Here is a 12,362-nt window from a genome sequence, read left to right as displayed (position 1 = left end):
TATCTTTATCACTCAGTCCAAGTATGTCAAAGAGCTGTTGAAGACCTTTGGCATGGAAGAGAGCAAACCGGTTGGTACACCGATGATGACTGGTTGTAAATTGTCAAAAGAAGATGACTCAGCGTTGGTGAATGAGAAAGATTACAGGTCAATGATTGGTAAGTTGCACTATGTAGTACATAGCAAACCAGACATTGCACATACAGTGGGCATTGCTGCATGTTTTCAGAAAAGTCCAAGAGAATCCCACTTGGTAGCAGTCAAGTGGATTCTTAGATATCTAAAGGGAACTATAGATTATGGATTGTGGTATCCATATAGTAATGACTTCAATCTCAAAGTGTTTACAGATGCCAATTGGGCTAGTAATGTGGACGACCGGAAGAGCACAACCAATGGTGCATTCATTCTCGGTGGTAGACTAGTCTCATGGATGAGTAAGAAGCAAAGTTGTATCTCTTAGTCTACAGCAGAAGCAAAATATGTAGCTACATTTATGAACTGCACTCAGACAATTTGGATGAAGCATATATTAAGTGGTTTCAAAGTCCCTATATCTGAATCGGTGAGTATATTGTGTGACAACACAAGTGCAATGAATATTTCCAAGAATCCGATATTGTATGCTAGAACCAAGCACTTAGAGCTCAAGTATCATTTCTTGAGGGAGAAAGTTCAGAACAAAGAGGTTGTGTTGGAACATGTTTCCAATAAAGAGAAGTTAGCAGACATATTCACTAAGCCTCTACCAAAGGCTACATTTACCTATTTAAGAGGTGAATTAGGGGTGCTCACCCTTCAAGAGGTGAACTAAAGGTATGTGCTCCACATTAGTCAAGTATTGCATTGATAAACATTTTCAGGATTGATGTGTTGAAGGATGCTACTCCTTAGGGGGAGTGGCATAAGTAGATCATGGATGTTTATGCCTCCACTTTGGCATTGTTGTCAAAGGGGGAGAAGATGTGAAGCAGAGAAGATATCTATAGTATTGGCTACACATAATATGGAAGAGATTGGGGAGAAGATGTGAAGATGTAGAGATATCTTGATATATTGCCATCAATGCCAAAGGGGGAGATTGTTGGCATATGTGCAGAGTATGATGGCATTATAGTATTGAACATTGTCATTGATGTCAATATGCTGAAGTATTAACTGATATATTGAAGTAAGTGATTTGGCAAGTGAACCTATATGATGGTACAAGTGAACAGGTATGATGGTACAAGTGAAGCGGCATGATGAAGTGTGAACCAGTATGATGGAATGAACTGGTATATGCAGAAAGTGAATCGGTATATGGAAAGTTTCTATCGGGGTTTCTGGTTGTTGAATTCTAAGTCTATGTGATTTGACCAACGATATCCTGTGATGAGTTAGCATTGAAATGAAGATGAGATCGTGTTACCACGTCATCCTTGTGCATGTGAAGAATCTTCTTGAGGATCTTGCATGAAGAGGATTGATTCTATCCACCTCAGGAATGTGCAAAATCCCAGTAAATGGTGGAGAGCGCGTGATGGGTTATTAGCTTCCAGAAGCGATGAAGAACGGACGATGGAGAACACCTTGAGATTTGTTCAAGATTGTTTTACTCTATGCAATGTGATTAAACGGTCAAGATTGGACTGACTGTATTGATAACCTAGATGCTTAGGGTTTAGGGTTTATGCTACCAACCTAATTATTGTCTATAAGGTCGATGATGATTTGCATTGTGAAGTTGTTGGCAAATGTTATGTGTGTATCCAAGTGAAGAGATGCTTGATTCTTTCTAGACTGGAGCAGTGAGTAGAGATCTGCAGTGTATGGTTGCAGAAGTATAAGAATTGAAGTGGATTTTCCTTAGCATTGAGTGCTGTTATCATATCAGTGTATTACCTGTCGACTTCTAATCATTTCAACACTTGGAAAATCCCTTACTGGGTAGCTTTAACAGGCTTTTTGTAAATCCTTTAACAAGGTGACTCAAAATCATTGAGTTCTTAAAATCCTCTTGCAAGGTAACCTTTAACAGGGTTTTAACCTTTAACTAGGTATTTAGCCATACCTTAACCGGGTGATCCCTAGCAGGATCGGTTCTTAGCAGAACATGTTGTAAAGTCCTTAACTGGACTAGGCTCCTAATAGAGCAGACTTTAGAAGAGTTCAAGAACAAGTTGTGGGTATTCATCTCCACTATGGTTTTTCCCAGTTGGGTTTCCACATGAAAAATGACAGTGTAATGTGTGATGCTTTTTTATGTGATATTTTAGTGTTTTGTGTTAAGTGGTAAAAGCATGCTGATCCAGTGGTCTTTATATATTTTTGATGCACTACTTGTTTAAGCATATGGGCAAAGTTGAGATGAGATATTAGGTTTTGTGATAATCTAAGTGTTACTGGTTTATGACTTTCACAGTCTCACTATCTTGTACCGGTACTGCCTTGATTTAGATTAGTGATGTTGTTTACCAGTTAGTGCAATCTTTGTAGTTTTAGTTGTTAATGAAATTTTTGTCCATACTACTTCACCCCCCCTCTCAGTATCTATTGAGTATTTACTATTCATCATTATTCATCATTTGTTGCACAGTAAAAAAATTGTATAGGAGAAATGTAATTGAATCAACTACATAACCACCTGAAACAACAAATAGCTATAACAAAAATATAGCCATAGGTGGATAATGTAATATAATATGGTAACATTCTCCCAGGCTTTATTACATTGCTCCTACAAATGTACCAAAGGACCCCCTTAAGACTTACATCATAAAACTTTCTGATTACATAATATGAATACACATTTTTTAGAAGATCTTTTCTTAAAGAAGAAAATTCTAAACCAAACAAGGCTCCATCTATCTATCTCTCAACCCTCGTAAAGGTGCTTGACTTCAATTACTGTTCTTGAGCTCTTAGTCCCAAACTCTCAAATCATAGAGCTTTGAATTATTTGACAAAAATCCTTAAGAGCTACGATAGAGCTCTATCATTATCTGATTATCATTAAAGGGTAGACTTCTTGATCATAACTTTGAAGCTCATCAATAACCAATCCATATTAAGCTCAACACAAAATTCAAAATGCTCAACACAAAATTCAAAACCAGTCTCCAAAAAGTAATCTTCACAATTTATGTATTCTTGAATTTTGTTACAATAAGAAAGAAAATATAAAGGAAAGTAAGAAAGAAAAGATAAAAATTCATTTCATGAAAAGTAGCATCTCAAAGAAAGAAGCTAACTTGAGATGATGTTAATTCATGCATCCTCTGATGCTACTAGCCTCCAAAGTGACTATGTTTTACTATATATTTGATGACTCAAGTACATATTTGAAGGTATCATCAAATTTAGAAAAGATAGTCCTGAAAATGCAAAAACAAATATTCGAAGATCCATTCAAAACTTCAAAGGTTTTACCTTTTCCTTGTAATACAAATGATGAGCTATTTTTCAATATACAAGTTTAGACATGCCTTTTTTCCCTTTTTAATTATATGAACAAATATCCCTTCAAAAATCAATTATATAAAATGTAACTAAGGGTATAATCTATTATTTTCAACAAAAATACATTTACATATATTTTGAATAACCTTTCTTCCCACAAATATTTTTACCAAGAAAGGTATCATTTCAATTCCTTCCCATTACCAACCAAAAAGAACTTCATCTAGATGATTCACCAAATTACCAGCTAAAAGAATGACTTAATAACTCTGATCACAATAATTTAGATCTCATAAATTAAAAAAAAAATGCTACAAAAGTTGACCTTATATCTCCAAAAAAAAAAAAAAATCTTATGTTGTCTTAAACCTTATAAATATTTGAAGCCATAAAAATATGTAAGTCTTATCCTTTTACCTTTTAATCATCACTAGTAAAGTTTACAAACTATCCAACTATATAATTGTGTTCTTGTATTTCTAATGAGTTTGAGATATTGTAGCAACTCCACAAAGGGCATCTCTCCTCATTATTTTCTTCCTCCTTCAATCACATTACTTTTAACTATTCCTAAGGCGTAGGAAATAGCTTGTTGAGCATTGATTGTGATTCTATTAAATTACCTATATTTCTTTTCTTTCTCAATTCACTATAATTTCTTTTGTTGTCATGCCTTAACTTGCCATGTAAATTTTTTTTTGTCACACCTTCTATATGAAAAATTGATTTCTTCATTCCTTTCCTTCCTAATTGGCTAGCAATTTATTAATATCTCTTGACCTTCCTCACATGCCTAATGAAATGCTACCTCCAATGATAAAAACAACAATCACACCATAGTAGTAGGTTTATTAAAAAAATCATCACCACTAAATAACTATAGCAAACATGATGCCTATGCCCATTTTTGTCTTCCCTATCAATAGTGTTCTTCCCTCATGGCACTATTCTTCAAACAACCTTCATACTCAAAGGAACAAGAGCAATGTAGGGACTTGACACCATATTGAAAAATATAAAATGTTTGATTGATATCATTTGAGGCATAATGTATAATTTAATATAGGATAGATGTAGTTTAACTAATTGCATAACCACCTAAAATGACAACTGTCTATCACAAAAATTAAGTCATAGGTGGATAATGTGATATGCTATGCTAATAGATAATAAGGTTGTTTTTTGATAAAAATCTGAGACATAATAATCAAATAAAAATATTGATAGTAGATTTTAAAATGCAAAGGCCGACACTTGAAATTCAATTTTTTGGGGTAGATTTTTTGTGGGACTAAGGAGCTAGGCATCCTACTCCACCCAAAGTTAGCTCTACAAAATGTAAACAGAAGTGTCAAGGACTATAATATGAGTTATTATCCTATTTTTGGCATTTGATGTCATATGAAGTGTAATGACTAGGTTTTGGAGTACCATAAAGCATAAATGGGTTTAACATGATTTGGGAGAAATCACACTAAAGTAGGTGCCATATAGAATGCCGAATTGTTTAGGTAAACAATTTACTACATGGTTTATAGGGCTTCAAACAAGATATTTTAAAATAGGTTGGTTCACCATGGATCAAATATTTTGTGGGTTGGCCCTTGGTCTAATGATTGCAACTTTTATTCATAGACATGATTTTTTTACTATAAGAGACATGAATAAAAATTGAAAGTTTGAAATGGGCATTATTACAACCATTAATTATGTTGTATTATTATACTATTAGTGGTAATTCTTAGCATCATGTTTTTAATAGTTTACCAAAGTAATCATCAAATAAATATTTATGTTTAAATTGGCTTTATTGAGAATCTAGAGTGCTGAAAATCAATATAATAGTACAATGATAAGGTCCAATGGAAACATTTGAAAATCAAAATGATATTTATAGTTTAAAGCACAAAATATACCAAACAGGATTAAACACAATGAACAAATAAACAAGTGAACACTTGAAACAAAGTATTCAGAATTTAATTCAAAATAAAACAAAAAAATATATATATATTTAAATATTTAAAAAATTAGAGATTGTCTTATACACTTAAAACAAAAAAATAAATTAATGATGCTTATAACATGACCTGCAATTGATTTTACATCAAAATATATGTCTATGGTGGAGATGGTTTTTTAATTATTTTGTTCCGACCAACGTCCTTGTTATTGACGTTACAATTTTCTATGTCTGTAAAACAGAGGCAGCACAGCTTGTTAATCTTAAAAGAATTTCAAGCGTTTATAGATTTCATCAATCTTAGTTACTCCCTCACCAAGTTATTCCCTTCTATTACGGCTGCCAACTCATTACAAGCAAATTATTTCCTTGAAATCTCTGTAGGAGAACAACAAATCCATCGTACGATTTCAAGTTTTACAATGAAAAACGAAAGCACAGAACTTATTCTTTTAATTGGTCTAGAATATTTGGCCTTTGTAGTATTGCATTTGTTTTCGCATGTTTGTTCATATCCATATTGTACTTGTCTTCGCATGGATTTTTCGCCAGATTTATATGTGGCAAGGCTAGTGTCAGTTTTGTATGTTTACCTTAACAATGGCTCTAAGTTCAACAAAGTTGACTACTCGAAAATGGAAGCCAACTTCAATGCAACTGGAAATACTGGAAGGACTGTACTGTAAATCAGTTGGGAATCCAAACGAAGGGCAGATATATGTTGTTGCTAATTATCTGAGAAGATATGGAGAAATACAAGCAAAGAGTGTGTTTTATTGGTTTAAAAATAGGAAATTCAACGATAAGCTGCATAAATGTAGAAGATTGGAAGAAGCTATGGATTCAGTTAGATCAAAGCCTCCAGACACCAAATATGGTAATTTCTTGATTCACACAATACCCTTTAGTGGAACAAAATCATTTATATTTTCTGGGTTGGTGTTTTTGGGAGCTCATACTAGAATTTTGCATTCACATGTTAAGACTGAACTGTATTCAAACATGAAAATGTTTAAGAGTCAAACAATGAATGGAATTTCTTGTTGAGATCTGTTTTTCTCTTTTACTTACTCAAAAACAACCAGTGGCATTTGTATACATTGAACTCTGATGAAATGTGCTTTAAAAGGAGGTTTGTGTAGCTTAACTACGTTTGTCGATTGAATTTTTTTGTATTTAATAGTAGCCATTTGGGTATCTTAAAATTCAATTAGTTTGATTGAACTAGCTTTGCTTCCATCATAGTTCATCATCAGCTACATTTTACATTTTACCTGGTCACTTTACATAATAATTTTCAAAGGATATGATATAACATTTTTTATTTTCATTTTTCCATTTTGATTTTGCCTTTACTGGGAAATACCCTTGATGATTTATTCTAGTATAATCTTGAAGGTTATGCCTCCAAGAAACCTGCATACATAAGTGTTATTAAATTGAACTAATTTCTAACAAATGATTCAACAATAAAATAGTCTATACCCCGTATTTTGATCCAATTCTATTTTATAATAATAATAAAAGCATTACATCTATATACAAAGAGCAACAGATTGATAGGTACAGGTGTATGGTTTGCATGTGCATCATATATTCCTAAAATGAATACTGCTGCGATCATGTAACTATTTTAACTCCATAAGGTCAGCAAGGTGGCCATAACTTACCTAAGATCATCATGTTTCTATTTACTACCTAAATCTATTAGCTATAATTAAATAAGAAACTTATTAGAATGCATCATTGAGAGCTTTAGTCACTGAAGAAGAAAAAAAATGATCGTTGAAATCTAATCTTAGTAAATATTGATAAATCATTCACTAGACAAAGTAATTAGTATTCTTTTTTAAAATTTGCATAGAATAATAAATAAATTTGTAGTATAAGAATCTTCAATATAATTAAAAATATAATCGTATAAATAACAAGAAATCAAATAAAAATATTTATACTTTTTTTATATTAATAATTGAAGATTATGTAGAAATTAATAAATTTATAGAGAATTTTAATATTTACAAAAATCAGGAGAACTAAAATATACTTAAAAATAAAGTGCATATGTTTTTGGAATTGATTATGTTTAATATCATTCTTATATCTTTTCCTCTCCATTGACTCCTTCTTCTCCAATATCTTTCATCCTCATTCTCTTGAGTCTTGTAGGTCAAGATCAATAGTAATAGTCTCCCTCACAGAGCCCTTAGTCTTCGTAGCTTTTGCAGGGCTATTTTTGGGGGTATCTAGTTTACATTTGGCCGAGTTAATTTTGAGCAAGTCTACCTCAAGGGGCTCAATTTCATGCACCATCAACAGTTTCTTACCCATATGTTTAGTCGTGGGAGTGGAATCAGGTAAGTGAAGGGTTTTGTTTCAATTAGAGAGGACCCCTGGTTTTTCTTTTTTCTAGCTTGGCATTACTAAGCAAAGAGAGCAAAACGATTTGATTTGGGGAGTGGTTGAAGGAATACTTCTACATAGATAGATTAAACCTTGGTGGAGTGGTGGATTTGCTCCATTTGCAATACAAGACTCCAAGGAGGTAAACAAGAAATAAGGTAAATTAATCCTTTCCCTATTCCTTATAAGATTTAAGAAGGGGAAATGGTACCCATGAACAATGTTATAACACACCTCTAATGTGAAATATTTCATTACAAGAAAAATAATTATGGGATAGGGTTTCGGGAGAATAGAGCATCCATACCTTTTTTTGACCACCATTAGTCATTCGCCTTTCTTGAAGAAGATTTTCATGTAGGATTTATAATCACCGTTGCTCTACCTCTCCACTTTTTCCCCTTAATTTTTCAATCCAACTACTTCTGCAATTAGCTCCAGTGACACCACAAAGGTTATACAACCCATAGTTACCTCTCCATTTTTCTAGGAATTACAGATTCTCATTGATAATTCCCTATTATACCCCTTCATGAAAAGGAAAAAAGGGGTCATCCCTGTATTATGGAAGAGCTCCCAGACCCCTTTGTTATTTTGGAGTTCTTTACAATTCTTCACCTCTCTTCTTTTTAGAGGGCCCTCATATTAGTTTGATTCATCAAAGAGAAGAAATAGTAGATATGAAAGCAACTATCAAACCAGGTAAGATTTTTAGAAGTTCCTTTTTCCTTTAAAATACTCTCATTGAAAAGGTTATTTTTAGCTTGATAGGTTGTGTTGTCCACACACGTGGGCATTATTTTCACATTAAGGGAAATTAAGGCTCCTAAAGAAACAAGACTATTGCCTTTCCCACTAATGACATCGTTGTCCTTGGGAAACACCACAATGCATGAGAGAAAATGCCTCGTACAACTAACTAGACCTTTCAAATTTATGACACCTCATCATCAACCTATGAAGTTGGCAGCCTACACATCATCCCAATCAACCAAACAATCAGCATTCTACTCATCAAAATGTAGGTTAATTTGTAGAGAACTAGGAATTAAGAAGGTGGAAATTGACAGAACAATAATTAATCACATTTATAGAGAAACCAATGTTCTAATGGATCAAATGGATAATATGGGAGTTGATAGAATATACAACAAATAGATTAGTAGGTCATTTCATTATCATAATCTAGATGGCTCAAACTATTCATAGAGCTCATGGCAGTTATTACAAAATTTCAAGATACGAAATTGAAGTCTCTTATTAAAATTTTCAAATAAAGAGGCAAGGGAAATTTAATAAAGTTTGGAAAGCATTCTAAATATAATGGGTCTATTGAAACATGAAAATTATGTTTATTTTACCCCCATCAGATCTTTTTAAATAATGGAAGTGTGGATGGAGATAGCCCTTGGAAAAAGGTGGTGTAAATGACATTCTATGAGGGCTTCCCAAATGGTAATATTTTTTAATTTTTTTATATTAGAATTGACTCAAGGTGTAAAGACCAACATGTTTTCTCAGAAATTTCTAGGGGCGGTCACTTCACATTTAAAATTGCGTTCGAGACCATCTTTTCAAAAGTTGGAAGCAAAGCTTGTATAAAACATTTTAAGTAAAATGGTCAGTAAATAGGAATTCCCAAGGGATTAGAATTTCAAAAATCATTAAATTTAGAAATCATTATATCACTAGAAAATCTAAAGTTAGATGGTTATGCCTGCCATAATGGTGGGAAAATGATGAGTGATAGATCGATAGGAGAACTACCCTTTCCCTCAAAGAGAGATGGGAGTTTCAATATTGACTATCATTCAAGAAATTTTCACCATTACATTAGGAAGATAAGGGATGAGGTAATTCACTAGATTCAATCTCCATACAAAGATGATAGATTAAATTCTGAAAGAATTGAGAATGTTGGGATGATCCATTCTTCCTTGCTTCAAATGGAAAGGAATTGATTGAATTATATAGAGAAAAAGTGACAAAGAATCAATTATAACTTGAGATCGGGATATGCGATGAATTTGTGCACCTGGATCTGGTAGTAAAATTTCAAGATGAAGTCACCCTGCGAATTTGACGAAAAGTTGGCTAGAACGTGGTGGGAATGTACATGGTCCTCTAAAAAATTTGTGAAATGAAAAGAGTTTTTACGCCTTTGTAAATGAAGCCCAAATCCAAAAGTACAACTGCACACCTACAGCCTACACATAGAAAGGAGAGGAAAATTGGTTGGGATTGGGGGTTTACCTTTAGGTGAAATCCCAGTTTTGGAATTAACCAAGTAATGAAAGAAAGTACTTGCAAGTAGATATAAATGAAAGACAGAATTGTAAATCACCTCAAGGGAGGTTATAGCAATAATGTTGATAGAAATGCTTGCATGGAATTGAATTTTAGAATCAATCTCCTCTTCAATGGTTGAATCCTTGACTTGAATGCAATACCTAGCCTTGAAGGGAGACTTGAAAATGCTCAATGCTGGAAAAGAATGCTTGAATGCTCTTGAATGCTTGATTGCTTGTGAATTTCCCACTCATCCAACTTATCCAATTGAGAGGAAAAATGTCCCCTTAAATACGTGTTTGTGGATTTGAATTTCATCACAGGCCGACATTTGGGAGATTTCTTGTCCGAGGCACAACCCACAAGGCATGCTCTAGGAAGGGTCCTGCCCCAAAATAGGGTGGGGATAGGGGCACCACATGCCTATACTGGGAGGACAAGGGTGCCATGCCCTTGTCCAAGGTGGGACAGTGGCACCACGCCCCTATCCTACCCTTTTCTCTAGGGAAGAATGCAGATAGGGTGATGTAGAGGCCAAGGAAGAAGCTGTTTTTGCAAGCCGAGCACTCTCTGGTCTCTGATTAGGCTAGAGAATTTGAGTTTTCATACATGAGGACCCTAATGCAATCAAAAATTTCTTGGGTCATAATTTTATGATACTACATTTAGCCCCCACTTTAGCAAGAGGATAAGCGTATACCAATACAGCTGGTAAAGTACAAGGAAACAAGATTGAAAGAGTTTTACCATGTCAAGGAGGAAAGATGCGCCAAGCCCCCAGTGGACTTAGGATCTCATGACTTCGATTGACAAAGTAAAAGGAACGATTGAGAAGTGGAGAACCATGACAATAAGTAGAAAAGTTCCCTTCACTATGAGTCATGAAAGCAAGGATACAAAGATTACAAAGAAAAATAAAATTCACTATGTAATTCTAAGTAACAAAACAAGGAAAATGTGACCGAAGTGTATGCTCCCATTTTAAAGTGATCACACGCACCTTATCGGGAGCAATTGCTTTAAGGTAGGATACACCCAAGAGAAAGAGAAAGAGGGAGCATGCTATCACAAGGATTTAGCCCCTAATTGGGGTATGAACCCAAAGATAATGAACACAAAACATGAGGCAGTTTCACTTTCCTTGAGGTTAGTATACTGAATGATAACTCATGTATATCATGTATGTATATGCATATAATAATCATCATTCCTCAAAGAAGGACAGTACCTTAGAAGAAAGGGAAGAGAGGGTGTCTTTTGAGTAAACATGAAAAGAGACCAAGAAAAGGTCTCAGCGCTTTGCATCATCCCCCAGTAGACATTAAGGGAACAATAGAAGAATAGGGATACATATAGAAAAATGGTCACAAAAGAGAAAGAAAGAGAGAGAGAGATCTACAATGCTAATATTGCTAATTTAGCATGACATCCACCTCTCGATCTTGTTGATCACTATTTTGGGAATGTGAGCAACACACTAGAGGAGTGACATCAAGTACAACAGATGGACATATCACAAGTTCCAAACAAGGACTATGCTCATGTTGTAAGTCACTTTGTTCGATTCTAGGATCTAGGATTAGGGTTTGTGGAAACTATTTCGATAAATGTTTGTACACATCAACATACTCATACTCACTATCAGAAGCATTATGAGTTGTATTACAATTACGAATAACATTTTCTCTCATTTCATCATCAAAGTTTAAAGCAAGAGGAGAAAGAACATGAATAGGAGTAAAACCATCACATGTTTTATGTAACTTAGGATTTGGAGATGTTGGTTGAACATCTTGCTTAGGAGAAAAGAGAATCATGTCAACTGTTGGAGTCTGAGGAGATTGAGTATTTTGAGGGATAGCTTAACGAGCTCAAACCCAGCATCTTTGTTGGTGTTCTCTTGCACAATGGTTCCATCGAGTCTTAGTGGAAGGCTGAGAAGGAGGAACACTTTAAAAGGTAGGAACATTTCTCTCCTTGGTACTTGAAGGTTTAGGTTGAGGGTTTTTTGGCTGACCAATAGGAGAAAAAAGCCTCTTCTCTTGATAAGAGGAAGGAGGTGGAATTGCACCATAGAAAGGAGGAATATTAGGTGTAGGGAGGAGACCAAGTCCATCATGAGGAGGTATAGGTATAACCTTAGGAGGACTATTGTTGTTCTCCTTAAGAGAAGGTAAAGTCACATCCATAGTAGTAGGTAGACAATTTTCCTTAGGAGGGAGATTAGTTGTATCCGAGAGGTGAAGAACCTCATCTTGAACAATAA

The sequence above is a fragment of the Cryptomeria japonica genome, chromosome 11, assembly GCF_030272615.1.
Source record: "Cryptomeria japonica chromosome 11, Sugi_1.0, whole genome shotgun sequence".
NCBI classification, from domain to species: Eukaryota; Viridiplantae; Streptophyta; class Pinopsida; order Cupressales; family Cupressaceae; genus Cryptomeria; species Cryptomeria japonica.
The sequence above is the reverse complement of the archived record's forward strand: the minus strand, read 5'-3'. Positions refer to the sequence as shown.